This window comes from Physeter macrocephalus, chromosome 18, assembly GCF_002837175.3.
Source record: "Physeter macrocephalus isolate SW-GA chromosome 18, ASM283717v5, whole genome shotgun sequence".
NCBI classification, from domain to species: Eukaryota; Metazoa; Chordata; class Mammalia; order Artiodactyla; family Physeteridae; genus Physeter; species Physeter macrocephalus.
Window position 1 is genome coordinate 103,109,418 of NC_041231.1, and position 14,560 is coordinate 103,123,977.

Consider the following 14,560-nt stretch of genomic DNA (forward strand, 5'->3'; position numbering starts at 1 on the left):
GATACTTAGAGTCCACATGTAAGTGAGATCCTACAGTATTTGTCCTTCTCTGCCTGACATTTCAGTGAGCATCGTGCCCTCCAAGCCCAGCCATGTTATTGCAAATGGCAGAACTTCACCCTTTTTATGGCTGGGTTGTCTGTTCATTATTTTTCTGCGTCTTCCACTTGTGGACAGCAGCTGTGGCTTGCCTCTAAATGAATGAATACCTAGAAGACCCTGAAACATGTGCAGAATGACTAGTGCAATACCATTCATAGGCACTTTACCTGAAGGTATATATTTGTTTCACTGTCTAAAATATTTAGTTTTATTAATCTGTCTCAGTGTTCCAGGCTATAGAAGTAAACTCCAGTCCTTCCTGCCCAGCCCCTGCCCTTCCTCCTCAGTGGGACAGCATCTTTGGGGTGGGAGTGGGCGGAGAGTGAGAACAGGAGAGGGATGGTATCCCATAGGCCAGACTCCACTGCAGCCTGGAATGAGGCACTTCATGACTTCTCACTTTTATGTTCCTGGTTCATTTGATGTCTTGATTCTTGGTCTTGGGGCTGTTTCTGCTTTGCTCTGACAGTTCACCTGAGAACCTGGCCCCCGTGGTACCTCTGCGGGGCTCCTGGTGCCCAGGTTCCCGGGCAGCCCCCCACTGCGTCCGCATTGCTCAAAACAGCCTGCAGTGCCCGCTTCCCTTCCTAGAGCATAGACGTCTGACATCTGAATGTTAGGTTTCATTTTCTGGGGACTCCCGTTTGCATTCCATTTTAGCGTGCCCTAATTTTTCCTTGTCTTCCATCTGAGAGGGTATTCTTTCTTTCTTGGGTGATTTACTTTCTCGTTTACGTGAGGGGTCTGCAAAGGATGGCAATATCATATGTCTTAGAGTTGCTCTAAATGTGACATTCTGAAATAACAGACTCTGATAGTGAGATTAAAACTGTTTTAGGATTGTAACTTCTCCCTGGAAAAAGTGATTTAGTGGTCAAAGCCTCTGCTTGATGAGAGATCGTGACCTTCTAGAACCCCAGAGTTGGGTCCTTACTACTTATACTCAACTTTAGCTGGCTGCTGCCCTTCTTCTAAGGACCGTGATACCTTCTTTTGTACCTTAAAGCCACCAGCATTTATATGGGTGAACACAGCCATCTGGGAAAGAACTCACTACTTAAACTAATACTCAGGACTGCACTTCATGGAAATTGAAGTTAATTCCATTAACAATAGACAGATCAGTCTGTTTTATTTTTACTATTTTTCAATAATAATAATTTTAACATGAGTGTTACCTTTGCCTTCTAGACATGAATAAATAGCTTTCTATCTTCTATATTTGGGAACCGTTTTTATACTATAGAATTTTTTTTCTTTGTGAATTGGATAAGATTCACCAGTAGAAATATAGAGCCTATTGGGAGGATTCTTTGATGACTGTCTACATTTCTTTCTTGATATTTGGTCTATTCAGAATTTCATCCGTTTTGGTAACATTTTTTCCAGAAATGTTTTCCATCTCAATGAGTGTGTTGAATCTGTAAGCATGCAGTTATATAGACTCCTCTTATAATTTTAGTGAGTTTTCTGATTATTTTTAGAAAGTGAAAAAAAAAATCAGGGAGATGGTTTATAAGATTGTTTTAATATTTTATTTGGCGGGGAAACCCAGAAATCTCCAAATCGGGCTGTGGTTCAGTCAGCCCTCTTTTCTGAAGAGACTCCAACGGAAATATAAGAACAGGGTGCAATAGCAAAGTGAAACAAAGGAAAGTCAAGTTTAAGTTCATCTGGGACTTTGCCTTTGCCCCGCAGGGTGGAATGGCAGTAGGCTGAGCTGGGTCTGGGTTGCACAGCATCTTCTGGGTAATTGAGAATGGGTGGAACCGAGCAAGTTTCCCTTCGTCCCAGTCCAGTGATCCAGAGAAGAGGAGGAAGAGCAGGCAGGAAGCACTGGCCCCAGTGACAAGCGTTGGGCTGGTCCAGGGGTCTGCCCCAGGACATTTCTGACAGGCCAGCAGTTTCCTGCCTAGCTGCCACATTGGCGAGAAGACAGAGGAGAGAGATACATCAGGAGAAATAAGAAGCCCTGAATTGTATTTTTTATTTTCATAGTTTTACTTAGTACAACTTTATTTTTTTTAATTTACTTTATTGAAGTCTAGTTGATTTACAATGTTGTGTTAATTTCTGCTGTACAGCAAAGTGACGCAGTTATACATACGTATATATATTCCTCTTCATGTTCTTTTCCATGATGGTTTATCCCAGGATATTGAATATAGTTCCCTGTGCTCTACAGTAGGCCCTTGTTGTCCATCTGTTCTATATGTAATAGTTTGCATCTTCTAACCCCAAACTCCCACTCCATCCCTCCCCCAACGCCCTCTCCCTCTTGGCAACCACAAGGCTGTTCTCTGTGTCTGTGAGTCTGTTTCTGTTTCATAGATAAGTTCATTTGTTTCATATTTTAGATTCCACATATACGGGATATCATATGATATTTGACTTACTTCACTTAGTATGATAATCTCTCGGTCCATCCATGTTGCTGCAAATGGCATTATTTCATTGTTTTTTATGACTAATATTCCATTGTATATATGTACCACATCTTCTTTATCCTGTCGATGGACGTTTAGCTTGCTCCCCTGTCTTGGCTATTGTAAATAGTGCTGTTATGAACATAGGGGTGCATGTATCTTTTTGAATTGTAGTTTTGTCCACGTATACGCCCAGGAGTGAGATTACTGGATCACATGGCACGTCTGTTTTCAGTTTTCTGAGGAACCTCCATACTGTTCTCCATAGTGGCTGCACCAATTTACATTCCCACCACCTGTGTAGGAGGGTTCCCTTTTCTCCACACCCTCTCCAGCATTTGCTATTTAGTACAACTTTATTATTATACATTTCAGTGTTGACAAATGTTAATACTGACATTATAGTGGAAACACCATCACTTCTCAGCCCTGTCAGCGGCTGGTTTGCTCCTGAGTCACTGTGATGCATATTTGCAGTATGAAATGGACACGTACTTTCAAAAGAGGCCATTAAGAAAAGGCAGAGATTTGCGGGTCCAACATTTTGCTCTGACGCTTTCCTCTTTTCTTCGTTTCTTATATTCTTTATTTTATCTGGTTCGAATAGGATTTATCATGGGTGATATTGTACATGATTTAAGTGTTTTTCCTCCTTGTGAAAATCTGATGGGGTGAAAATGGACATTCTGCTCTTAATTCATCTTCGTAAGATGTGAAGAGTTGCCAAATAGGATTTTCTCTTTGGCCAAAATGAAATTTAAAATAAACAAACATATTGATATATATTTTTTAATTATAAATACTAACAGTTTTATTAAGAAAATAGGCTGATGATCTAATCTCCCTTATATTCTTCTTGAAAATTTCATGAGATGGGTCGGCTAAAAAAGAATTAATGTTTTCCCAATATCTACCTAGTCCACTCTCTTCCACAACTGTGTCTATTGCCAGCTTTGTTCTCTATGTATTTAACTATTTGAGAGTCGTTTTGTTCTTTTTTGTACATAAATTAATGGTTTTCATGGACATCGTTAATTATACCATTTTACTCTTGCATAGCAAATATACGTTTATATTTTAACTGACCGGTAGAATTTCAACCTATAAAGTACACAAAATTTTCATCTAAGTTTTATTAAGTGAGTAATCAGATATTACCAATAAGTTGGACTGACACTGACATGTCTTATTTTATTTTATAAATTTATTTCATTTATTTATTTCTGGCTGCATTGGGTCTTCGTTGCTGTGCGCGGGCTTTCTCTAGTTGCGGCGAGCGGGGGCTACTCTTCGTTGCGGTGCGCGGGCTTCTCATTGCGGTGGCTTCTCATGTTGCGGAGCACGGGCTCTAGGCGCACAGCCTTCAGTAGTTGTGGCACGTGGACTCAGTAGTTGTGGCTCGCGGGCTCTAGAACGCGGGCTCAGTAGTTGTGGCACACAGGCTTAGTTGCTCCGTGGCATGTGGGATCTTCCCGGACCAGGGACTGAACCCATGGCCCCTGCATTGGCAGGTGGATTCTTAACCACTGAGCAACCAGGGAAGTCCCTGACATGCCTTAGTTTAAATCGATGTGATGCTAATTAGAAATTTTGGTCACATGGTCATTGATATCATTCTCAAGTTAAGGAAGAGTAAAAATGGAATAGAATTCAGCTCTTTGGCCTTCCATATGCCCAAGAGCAAAGCTGAAGCGGAAGAGGGCACTTTTGCCACATTGGAAGCTGCAGGTGAAATTTGGTGCATCTTAACATTTAACTTGCTCTTTTTTAGATGTTGTTCTGAATAGTTATAATTATGGTGTTATATTGTTTTAACCACCTGTTATTCAGGAGAATGACTTTTGGAATTTCCAAATAGTTCTTTTTGACGCACGCTAGTACTTATTATATCTTCTTTGGGTATTTTGCATTTTTTCAAAGACACTGTTTATTCCTTTGATGCATTTTGAATTCTGCCTGGTGTCAAATTCATATTGTTGTCCCTGATCTCTTTTGGTTTCTGTGTTGCCTGAAACATCATTTCCCCGTTGTTGTTGTTTTTTAATTGTAGTAAGATATACATAACCTAAAATTTGCCATTTTAACCATTTTTAAGTGTAGAAGTTATTGGCATTAAGTACATTCACAATGTTGTAAACCATCACCACTACCCATCTTCATAATCCCACACAGAAACTCTGTCCCCATGAAACACTAACTCCCCATTCCCTCTCCTTCCAGCCGCTGGTAACCTCTATTCTACTTTCTGTCTCTATGAATTTGCATTTACTAGGTATCTCACAGAAGTGGACTCATACAGTATTTGTCCTTTTATGTCTGTTTCACTTAGCATAATGTTTTCCAGGGCCATCCATGATGTAGCATATGTCAAAATTTCATTCCTTTTTATGGATAAATAATATTCCGCTGTATGTATATTTATATTTCGTTTATCCATTCATCTGTCAGTGGACACTTGGGTTATTGCCACCATTGGCTCTTGTGAATTATGGTGCTATGAACACTGGTATACAAGTATCTGTTTGAGTCCCTGCTTTGAATTTTTGGGGCGTCTGCCTGGAATTGCTGGATCATATGGAACATATAAAGTTCTATGTTTAACTTTTGGAGGAACTGCCAAACTTTTCCACAGCGGCTGCTCTATCCTTTTATTTTTAACGGTTCTGTGTGGGTCTATTTTAGTTGTGTTTCTTGTAAGCAGTGTATGGTTGGCTTTTACTTTTTAACCCCAAACTTTCTTTGACTTTAACTATCCCAGTAATTTGGCAGATATATACTCTTTTTGTTTTATTAGGGCTTGTCTTTAATGTTTTTCAAAACATAGTCACCAATCTATATTTTCTGACTCTAAAATTTCAAAAGGAAAAAGATGCTTTTTGACCTACCTTCCTGCCTGTAATTCCCATGTAAGACCTGAAATTTAAATTATTTTTGTTTCTTCATCTTTACCCTGTACTTTCACCTCAGATACTGATCTTCTTTAATATAAATAGGAGTTTGAAATTGAGGTTATTGTTACTATTTTATAGTTTTTGTAGGTGAATGCATGTGAATTTTCAGATGTTATGTTTCACATTTGCCTTGAGTTTAGCAACCATATTTGTGACAGTATTTTCTACAACTCTACCTTTAGCTGACTTCGTGCTCACAGCTAATGCTTTTAGTCTCGTTTTCAGCATTTTTGGTTTCATTTTTAAGCATCTCCAAATAACTTTTCAAGAGAAAATGAGTGCCATGTATATTCAGACCAGAAGTAGCTTTTCCAGGATGCTTGTGAACTTTATGCTTCAGGTCTTCTCACTCATAACACCCCTGCCAGTGCCTCATCCCTAAAGTTGCATTCGTAACACTACATACTTTTGAAAGTTCCCCAGATTGTACTTTAGAATCCACAAAGCCTGGATCTGCCCTTGATTCTTACCGATTAGTCTGAGTATATTCATTTTTTGCTTTCTCATGGGAAACGATTACAGAGCTAAAGTCAAAAACCAATCAGATGTTTTACTCTTTCTAGGAAATATATGTTTCCTCTCCAGAATTCAAGTGAGGTTGTTTTTGTGTGTTTGTTTGTTTTGTAATTCACACATTTCTCTACACTATATCACCTCCACCACCCACCAGTTCCTGTGCTGAGTTTCTTCCTCCAGTTGTCACTGTCTTTGGATGACTGTAGAAGGAGAGCTGCAGGATGGGAAGGGGGACTTTGATCAGCTAGTCTGAAGCATCACAACCGAAGAGGAGATGTGGCCAGATTTGAGAGTCCAGGCTTCTATTCCAGGTTTCAGACAGTGAAGTGGGAATGACATATCGGCCTATCTTCTTCCAAACGTGGTAGAGCTGTCATAATTTGAGAGAGGCATGGGTTATTTTTCTCACTCCAGTTCCACTAGTCTTATAATTTGTGGCAAGATCAGCCAGATTGTTTTTTAAATAACAGTGTTATTGACATATAATTCACATACCGTATGACTCACCCTTTTAAAGTGCCCAATTCAATGTTTCTTTTGTATATTCACAGATATGTGCAGCCATCACCACAATCAATTTTAGAACATTTTCATCACCTCTAAAAGAAAACCCGTACTCCTTAGCTGTCACCACGCCCAATCCCCTTATCCCTTCATTCCCCTCCATCCCTAAGCAACCACTCCTCTACTTTCTGTCTCTGTAGATTTGCCTATTGGGGACATTTTATATAAATGGTATCATATAATATGAAGTCTTTCGTGATTGACTTATTTCCTTTCACATAATGTTTTCAAGGGTCATTCATGTTGTAGCACATACCAGTATTTTGTTCCTTTTTTTGTCCAAATAACATTCCACTGTATGAATATTACATTTTATTTATCCATTCATCAGTTGATAGACATTTGGGTTGTTTCCGCCTTTTCGCTTTTACGAACAATGCTGATATAAGCATTTATGAAAAAGTTTTTGTGGGCGTATGTTTTCATTTCTCTTGGATAGATACCTAGGAGTGGGATTTCTGAGTTATGTTCTACCTCTACATTTAACCCTTTGAGGAACTACCACACTGTTTTCCAAAGTAGCTGCACCGTTTTACATTTGCACTAGCAGTTTAGGAGGGCTCTGATTTCTCCACATCCTCGTCACCACGTGTTGTCTTCTGACTTTTTCTTTATGGTGATGCTTGTGTTTTAAGGAACTCTTATTAAGAGTTCCTTATATGTTCTGGATACTAGCCCCTTAAAAAATATGCGATTTGCAAATATTTTCTCTCTTTCTTTGTGTCAGCTTTTCACCTTTTTGATATTGTCCTTTGAAGTTTTTTATTTTGATAAAGTCCTATTTATCTAATTTTTCTTTTGTTGCTTGTGTTCTTGGTATCGTTTGTAAGAACTATTGCCTAACCCAAGTCATGAAGGTTTATGCCTATGCTTTCTTCTAAGAGTTTCATAGTTTTAGCTTCTACATTTAGGTCTCTGATCCATTTTGAGTTAATATTTTTATATGGTGTGAGGTAAGGGTCCAACCTCATTCTTTTGCATGTGGAAATCCAGCTGTCCCAATACCATATGTTGAAAAAAACTCTTCTTTTCCTAGTGAACTGTCTTGGAACGCTTGTCAAAAATCAATTGACCTTAAATATAAGGGGTTATTGCTGGACTCTCTATTCTCTTTCATTGATCTATATGTTTGACTTTATGCCACTATCACACAGTCTTGATTTCTGTAGCTTTGTAATAATTTTCGAAATCGAGAAGTATTAGTCTTCCAACTTTATTCTTTTTCAAGATTGTTCTGACTCTTCAGGGTCCCTTGCAATTCCATATGAATTTTAGGACCAACTTGTCTATTTCTGCAGAAAAGCCAGCTGCAATCTTAATAGGGATTGCATTCAATCTATAGATAATTTGTGGAGTGTTGCCATTTTACCAATATTAAATTTTCTAATCCAGGAACACAAATGTCTTTCCATGCATTTAGGTCCTGTGAAATTTCTTTCAGCAATGTTTTGTAGTTTTCAGTGTACAAGTCTTGCACTTGTTTTCTTAAGTTTATCCCTAAGTGTTTTTTATGCTATTGTAAATGTAATCATTTTCTTAATTTTATTTTTAGATTGTTCATTGCTGGTGTATAGAACTACAATTGGTTTTTGTATATCAACCGTGTATTCTGCAACCTTGCCGAACTTGTTTATTAGTTCTAATACTTTTTAAAAGATTCTTTAGGATTTTCTCGGTGCAAATAGGGTTAATATTACTTCTTTCCTCCTTTCTGGATGCATATTTTTTCTTTTGATTTGCTAACTGCCCCAGCTAGAATCTCCAGTTCAATCTTGAATACAAGTGGTGAGAGCAGACATCCTTGTCTTGTTCCTGATCTTAGGGGGAGGTTTTCAGGCTCTTGGCACTAAGTATGATGTTTGCTGTGGGCTTTTCATAGGTGCCCTTAATTGGATTTCAGAAGTTCCTGCCTATTCCTAGTTTGTTGAGTGTTATCATGAAAAGGTGTTGGAATTTTTCAAATGCTTTATCTGGATCTATTGAGATGATCATATGGTTTTGTTCTTTATTCTATTAATATGGTGTGTTACACTGATTAATTTTCATATGTTGAATCAATCTTTCATTACTGGAAAAAAATCTCACTTTATCATGGTTTCTAAACTGATTTATACGTTACTAGATTTGGTGTGCTAGTATTTTCATAGGTATTTTTGCATCTATACTTATAAGAGATTTTGGCCTCTAGTTTTCTTTTCTTGTGAGATGTTTTTCTGGTTTTACTATCAGGGTAATACTGGCCTCTTAGAATGAATTGAGAAGCGTTCCCTCATCTTCTATCTTTTGGAAGTGTTTGTGAAGGACTGGTGTTAATTCTTCTTTATACATTTGTCAGAATTCACCTGTGAAGGCATCTCATTCTGAGCTTTGTGAGTAATTTTTGATTAATAATTTAATGTGTTTACTGCTATAGGTCTGTTTAGATTTTCTGTTTCTTCTTGAGTCAGTTTCAGTAATTTGTGTCTTTCTAAGTTTTTGTACATTTCATCTAGGCATACAGTTGTTCATAGTATTCCCTTAGAATCCTTTTTATTTCTGTAATGTCACTAGTAATGTCTCCTCTTTCATTTCTAATTTAATAATTTGAATCTTCTCACTTTTTTCTTGGTCACTCTTCTGGCCAGATTTCTAAATTCATTTCACTGTGGTCAGAGAATTGTGTTTCATTTCAATCCTTTTACATTTATTGAGGCTTGTTTCCAACCTGATATATTGTTTATCCTCGGTGATGTTCTTTGTGTACTTGAGAAGAATATGTATCCTATTGTTATTGGGTAGAATGTTCCATAGATATCCATTAGGTCTAGTTGGTTTATAGTGTTATTCAAGTCTTCTATTTCCTTGTTGATCTTCTGTTTTGTTGTTTTATTCATTACTTAACATAGGGTATTGAAGTGTCCAACTATTAACTGTTGGAAGTTCTATTTCTTTCATCAGTTCTGTCAGTTTTTGCTTCATATGTTCTTGGGTCTCTGTTTATTAGGTACACACATGTTTATAATTCTTATATTTTCTCGATACCTTGACTTTTTTTTTTTTTTTTGCAGTACGCGGGCCTCTCACTGTTGTAGCCTCTCCCGTTGCGGAGCACAGGCTCCGGACACGCAGGCTCAGCGGCCATGGCTCATGCGCCCAGCCGCTCCGCGGCATGTGGGATCTTCCCGGACCGGGGCATGAACCCGTGTCCCCTACATCGGCAGGCGGACTCTCAACCACTGCACCACCAGGGAAGCCCACCTTGACCCTTTTATCTTGACTCTTTTATTAAATGTTCTTCTTTGTCTCTGGTCTTAATGTCTACTTAGTATGATAGTAGGATAGCCATCCCAGTTCTTTTGTGTTTAATATTTGCATAGTATCTTTTTCCACTCTTTTTCTTTCAACTGATTTGTATCTTTGAATCTAAAAGGTGTCTCTTGTAGACAGCATATAGTTGGGTCATTTTTATTTTATTTTATTTTATTTATTTATTTTTGGCTGTGTTGGATCCTCATTGCTGCATGTGGGCTTTCTCTAGTTGTGACGAGTGGGGGCTACTCTTTGTTGCGGTGCTCGGGCTTCTTGTGGCGGTGGCGTCTCTTGTTGCGGAACACGGGCTCTAAGCATGTGGGTTTCAGTAGTTGTGGCATACAGATTCAGTAGTTGTGGCTCGCAGGCTCTAGAGTGCAGGCTCAATAGTTGTGGCGCGCGGGCTTAGTTGCTCCGCGGCATGTGGGATCTTCCTGGACCAGGGCTCGAACCCGTGTTCCCTGCATTGGCAGGAGGATTCTTAACCACTGCGCCACCAGGGAAGCCCAGTTGGGTCATTATTTTTTTTCATTTCTTATCCATTCTGCCAGTCTCTGCATTTTGATTGAAGTGTTTAATCCATTTAAATTTAATATAATTACCAATAAAGTAAATTTTACGTATGCCATTTTCTATTTGTTTTCTACATGTCTGTGTCTTTTTTTTTTAAGTCCTGTATTCCTCAATTACTGCCTCCTTTTGTATTAAATAGATAATTCCACCCTTTAGGAATGGGCCTTTGGCGGAACTCCAACCCCATCTGCCTCCTCCAGTGACTCCCAGTCTTATTTTCACTGTGATTGTGGAGCTGTTGGTTTACAAGATTATCACAGAGGCTGGCAAGAGGGATGGGTACATGGAAAGTTAAAACATCTCAAAGTTTGCTCTTCATACTGAAATTCATGTCTTTTTCTTAAACAAATGCTTCTCAGATTGTTGCAAGTCTTTAGTTAATTTCCAGAGTTTGGAAAAAGTTGATTTGGACAAATTTTTAGTGTTCTTGTTGCTTTTATGAAGGGAGATGATTTTTAGGAGTTTTTACTCCACCATTCCTGCCCGTGTCACCCCTTTTAAAATCTTTAAGCAGATTATATCACAACCTCCTTAAAATCTTCCAAAGACTTCTCTTTACAGTTAAAATTCCAGTCCCTAGCAGGGCCTATCAGGTCCTGCATGATTTTGCCCCTGCAGCCCCTCTCACCTCACCGCCTGTTGCTCTCCCCCTTCTCACTAGAGCGCCTCTCTGTCCCTTCTATTGCTTGAATACGCTGGGCTGGTTCCTTCTGCAATTAATGTCTCAGCTCATTGTCACCTCCTCACAGAGGTTATGTCTTACCTCACCCTTTCCCTCTTTATCCCATTACCCTGGTTTATTTTATTTTTAACATTTAGCACTATCTGAAAAGATCTTGTACTTTATTGTATATTAGCTCTCTCCCTCACTAGACTGTAAACCCGATGAGAGCAAAGTCCCAATTTGTCTTCTTCTCTGTCACATCCTCACTGTGTAGAACACTCTTTGGCATAGTTAGGTATTCATTGTTGAATGAATTAAGACCTAAGTTCATGGTTTACAGGCAACAAAAAGAGACCCACTTCAGTTCTTAAAAAGGATTAGAACTTTATTTTTCTCCCTTGAAATTTCTCCAATCTATAGTCTGGCTGTTAAAATGAAGTTAATAAACTTTCTCTTAAAATGAAGTTAAAACAGTTTTGGGTTTTTTTAATGTTTTAATTTCACTCTTTTACATGTAGCTGTCCAGTTTTCCCAGCATTAAAACAGTTTTAACACTTGTTTTATGAAACTAGTTATAATCTACATTAATTATGCCCAATATATATTCTTAATCCCTGTTCACTCCTGGCCTCATATCTTAAGACCTCTGTTTATTTTAGAATTCAACTTTGTATATTATATAACCCCAAAGATCATTTTCCTTCCCTTAACACTAGGAAAAATGTCACAGGAAATTCTGAAGAATTTCAGTCTCTGAAGTGGGAGACCTGAAGATCTGAAAGGAAATTGAACTATAAGAAGCTGTAGGAGGAAAGATCTGTGGAAGTTTGGGTTGTAAATTAGGCTTTTCAGAATATGAATCTACTCCTCATGCTATCACTTCATTTACTCCGTGCTAAATTTTTCCCACAGAGTAACCAAACCCAATCTGTGTTTAATATAAGGCTATGCAACATTTCCCTGCCATTTTTATGTTTAAGAACCGTTTTTCCTCTTGCAGCATTCCTTGCAGAGGTGAAATCTGTGAAATTATTGTGAGTCCTTTCTTAGGGTCCTCGTAGTGAGTACAGTGAGCTGTGGCCTGATGACTCACCCTGGGTAACTAGCGCCACTCTATCCAGGAACTGAGCCGTATCCATAAATGTATGAGCTCCCGCACCAGATGTCAACAAGTCAGCGTTTATTTAGGAAAGGAAGTATGTCATTGAGTGATTAACTCCTAGAAGCTACAGGTAAACTTTTGAATCATCTGAATTTATTTTAAAGTGCCACTTTTCTTCTTTACTTCGTAGTTGGAATTATTTACTAGACACTTGGGTTTTCAGTGAGAAAATAACTTGGAAAATAACCTGTCCACATCAAGAGTTTTCTCTTTGTGGTTAGTCTGTAAACTTAGCTGGAGACACTCAGCAGTTAATAATTTCCTGCTTTGAGAGGAGCTTTTGAACCTTACCAGGATTGTACCTGGGTGGATTCCATTCAGGTGTACATTCCCTGAGTCAGGGAGCAGCCCGTACACGTGGAAGGATGCCGGGAGCCAGACGCAGGTGGCATAGTGACATGGCGGTGTAGGCTGGTTCTAAGAAAAGTTTCATTCAAGGAATATGTGGCCCCAAAAATCTTTCCCAGTGGTTAGGATTCGACGCTTTCACCGCCATGGCCCGGGTTCAGTCCCTGGTCGGGAAACTAAGATCCCGCATGCTGCGCAGTGTAGCCAAAATAAATGGAGGGCAAACGGTGGCTCTGTCCGTCCACTGTACACAAGTCACGGGATATCTTGTTGACTTGCACACCGCAGGCTGAGAGGCACAGGCGAGCCTGCTCGGTTGGTTTGGTTGGTTACAGCACGCTGCTAACAGGACCCAAGGATGCCCTGTCTGGTTTCTCTCAGGTCAGCTTGCCTGATTCAGGGAAACAGAGTCTAACCCAAGGCCACAAACATTACCCTTGGCCATTCACCTAAACCCAAACCACTCAAAATTCTCTTACACAATTACATTCTTGGTTCCACAGAAGGAGATAATGGTAAACAGGATGTAGAAGTCACTTTCTAAATGCTTTCTTGTTAGTCTGTCCAAGTTCCAAGTTTAACTCTAGAAACGTTTCTTCATGTGGGTGAAGCATTTTTTTTTTTTTTTTTTTTTTTTTAGGAGATAATGACTACGTTTCTTCATGTGGGTGAAGCATTTTTTTTTTTTTTTTTTTTTTTTTTTAGGAGGTAATGACTCTTTAAAAAATTTCATTTATTTTTTGGCTTGCGTTTTGGGTCTTTGTTGCCGCGTGCGGGCTTTCTCTAGTTGTGGTGAGCGGGGGCTGCTCTTCGTTGCGGTGCGTAGGCTTCTCATTGTGGTGGCTTCTCTTGTTGCGGAGCACGGGCTCTAGGCGTGCAGGCTTCAGTAGTTGCAGCACGTGGGCTCAGTAGATGTGGCTCGTGGGCTCTAGAGCGCAGGCTCAGTAGCTGTGGCGCACAGGCTTAGCTGCTCCGTGGCATGTGGGATCTTCCCGGACCAGGGACTGAACCCATGTCCCCTGCATTGGCAGGTGGATTCTTAACCACTGTGCCACCAGGGAAGTCCCAAAGGCATTTTAATAGATACATAATGGGAGAATTATACAGATTGTATAAGACACATTTAGACATTTGTTAGCCTATTCATTTAACGTATACAGAGTATGTGTTTGGGACCAGGTTCTAAGAATACAAAAGCCAGAAAGAAATCATTCCTGCCTGTCCTCAAAAAATTTACAGTGTAATTAATACTGAGTTAATTGGAAGTTCGAGTTATTTGGAAGGCAGGGGAAGGAAAACTATATGGAAGGGAAACAGTAATATGTGGTCACATGAAATTCAAATATTCTCACATAGTCCTAAAGCTAAGCTTTTTCTTTTCTTCTCACTAAAACTATCAAACCTATTTCTCTTGCTGCTGAAAAATAAATAGTAAATAACTACTCTGAAACTTTATTTCTGATAAACATAATATACTCACATAATAATATATAAAAATTAATGCCAGGTACTTTTAAAAAGGAATATAAGTTGAGTATCCTATTTAAGCATATAGTTCTAAAAAAACCTAATTTTTATTAGTTTTTCATTCTTACGTATTCATCGTAGAAAATTTAGACTACACAAACCAAAAAGAAGAAAATAAAAATTATCCATCATCCTATTACTCATATATAACTAGATACCACTTAGATATATGTTTCAGAAGGTACCTTCCAGCCTTTTAATTATATAATAATAATGAACATTTATTGTATACAACAATAGTTAACATGTTAGCATGCTGCTAGGCCTATCACTTGCAGCATCTCATTTAATAAATGGCCTCAGGCTTTGCATGTGTTTCGTGGCAGTTTGTTTTTTGTTTGTTTGTTTGTTTGTTTTTTGCGGTACGCGGGCCTCTCACTGTTGTGGCCTCTCCCGCTGCGGAGCACAGGCTCCGGACGCGCAGGCTCAGCGGCCACGG

The 14,560-nt window shown here is 38.9% G+C and overlaps 1 protein-coding gene across 6 annotated transcripts in view; it reads left to right on the forward strand.

Moving 5' to 3' along the window:
* Positions 1-14,560, forward strand: part of BLOC1S5 (biogenesis of lysosomal organelles complex 1 subunit 5) — a 120,177-nt gene that overhangs the window by 97,626 nt on the left and 7,991 nt on the right. The window contains exon 6 of one of the 6 annotated variants that reach the window (XM_055080133.1): positions 9,607-11,520. The exons of 3 other annotated variants lie outside the window; for them this stretch is intronic. The gene's annotated coding sequence lies outside the window, so the exon portion shown is untranslated. Of the gene's footprint in view, positions 1-65; positions 553-6,546; positions 6,668-9,606; positions 11,521-14,560 lie in introns of those variants that run through there. 2 more of the 6 variants (XM_055080134.1, XM_055080130.1) reach the window with 2 other exon arrangements.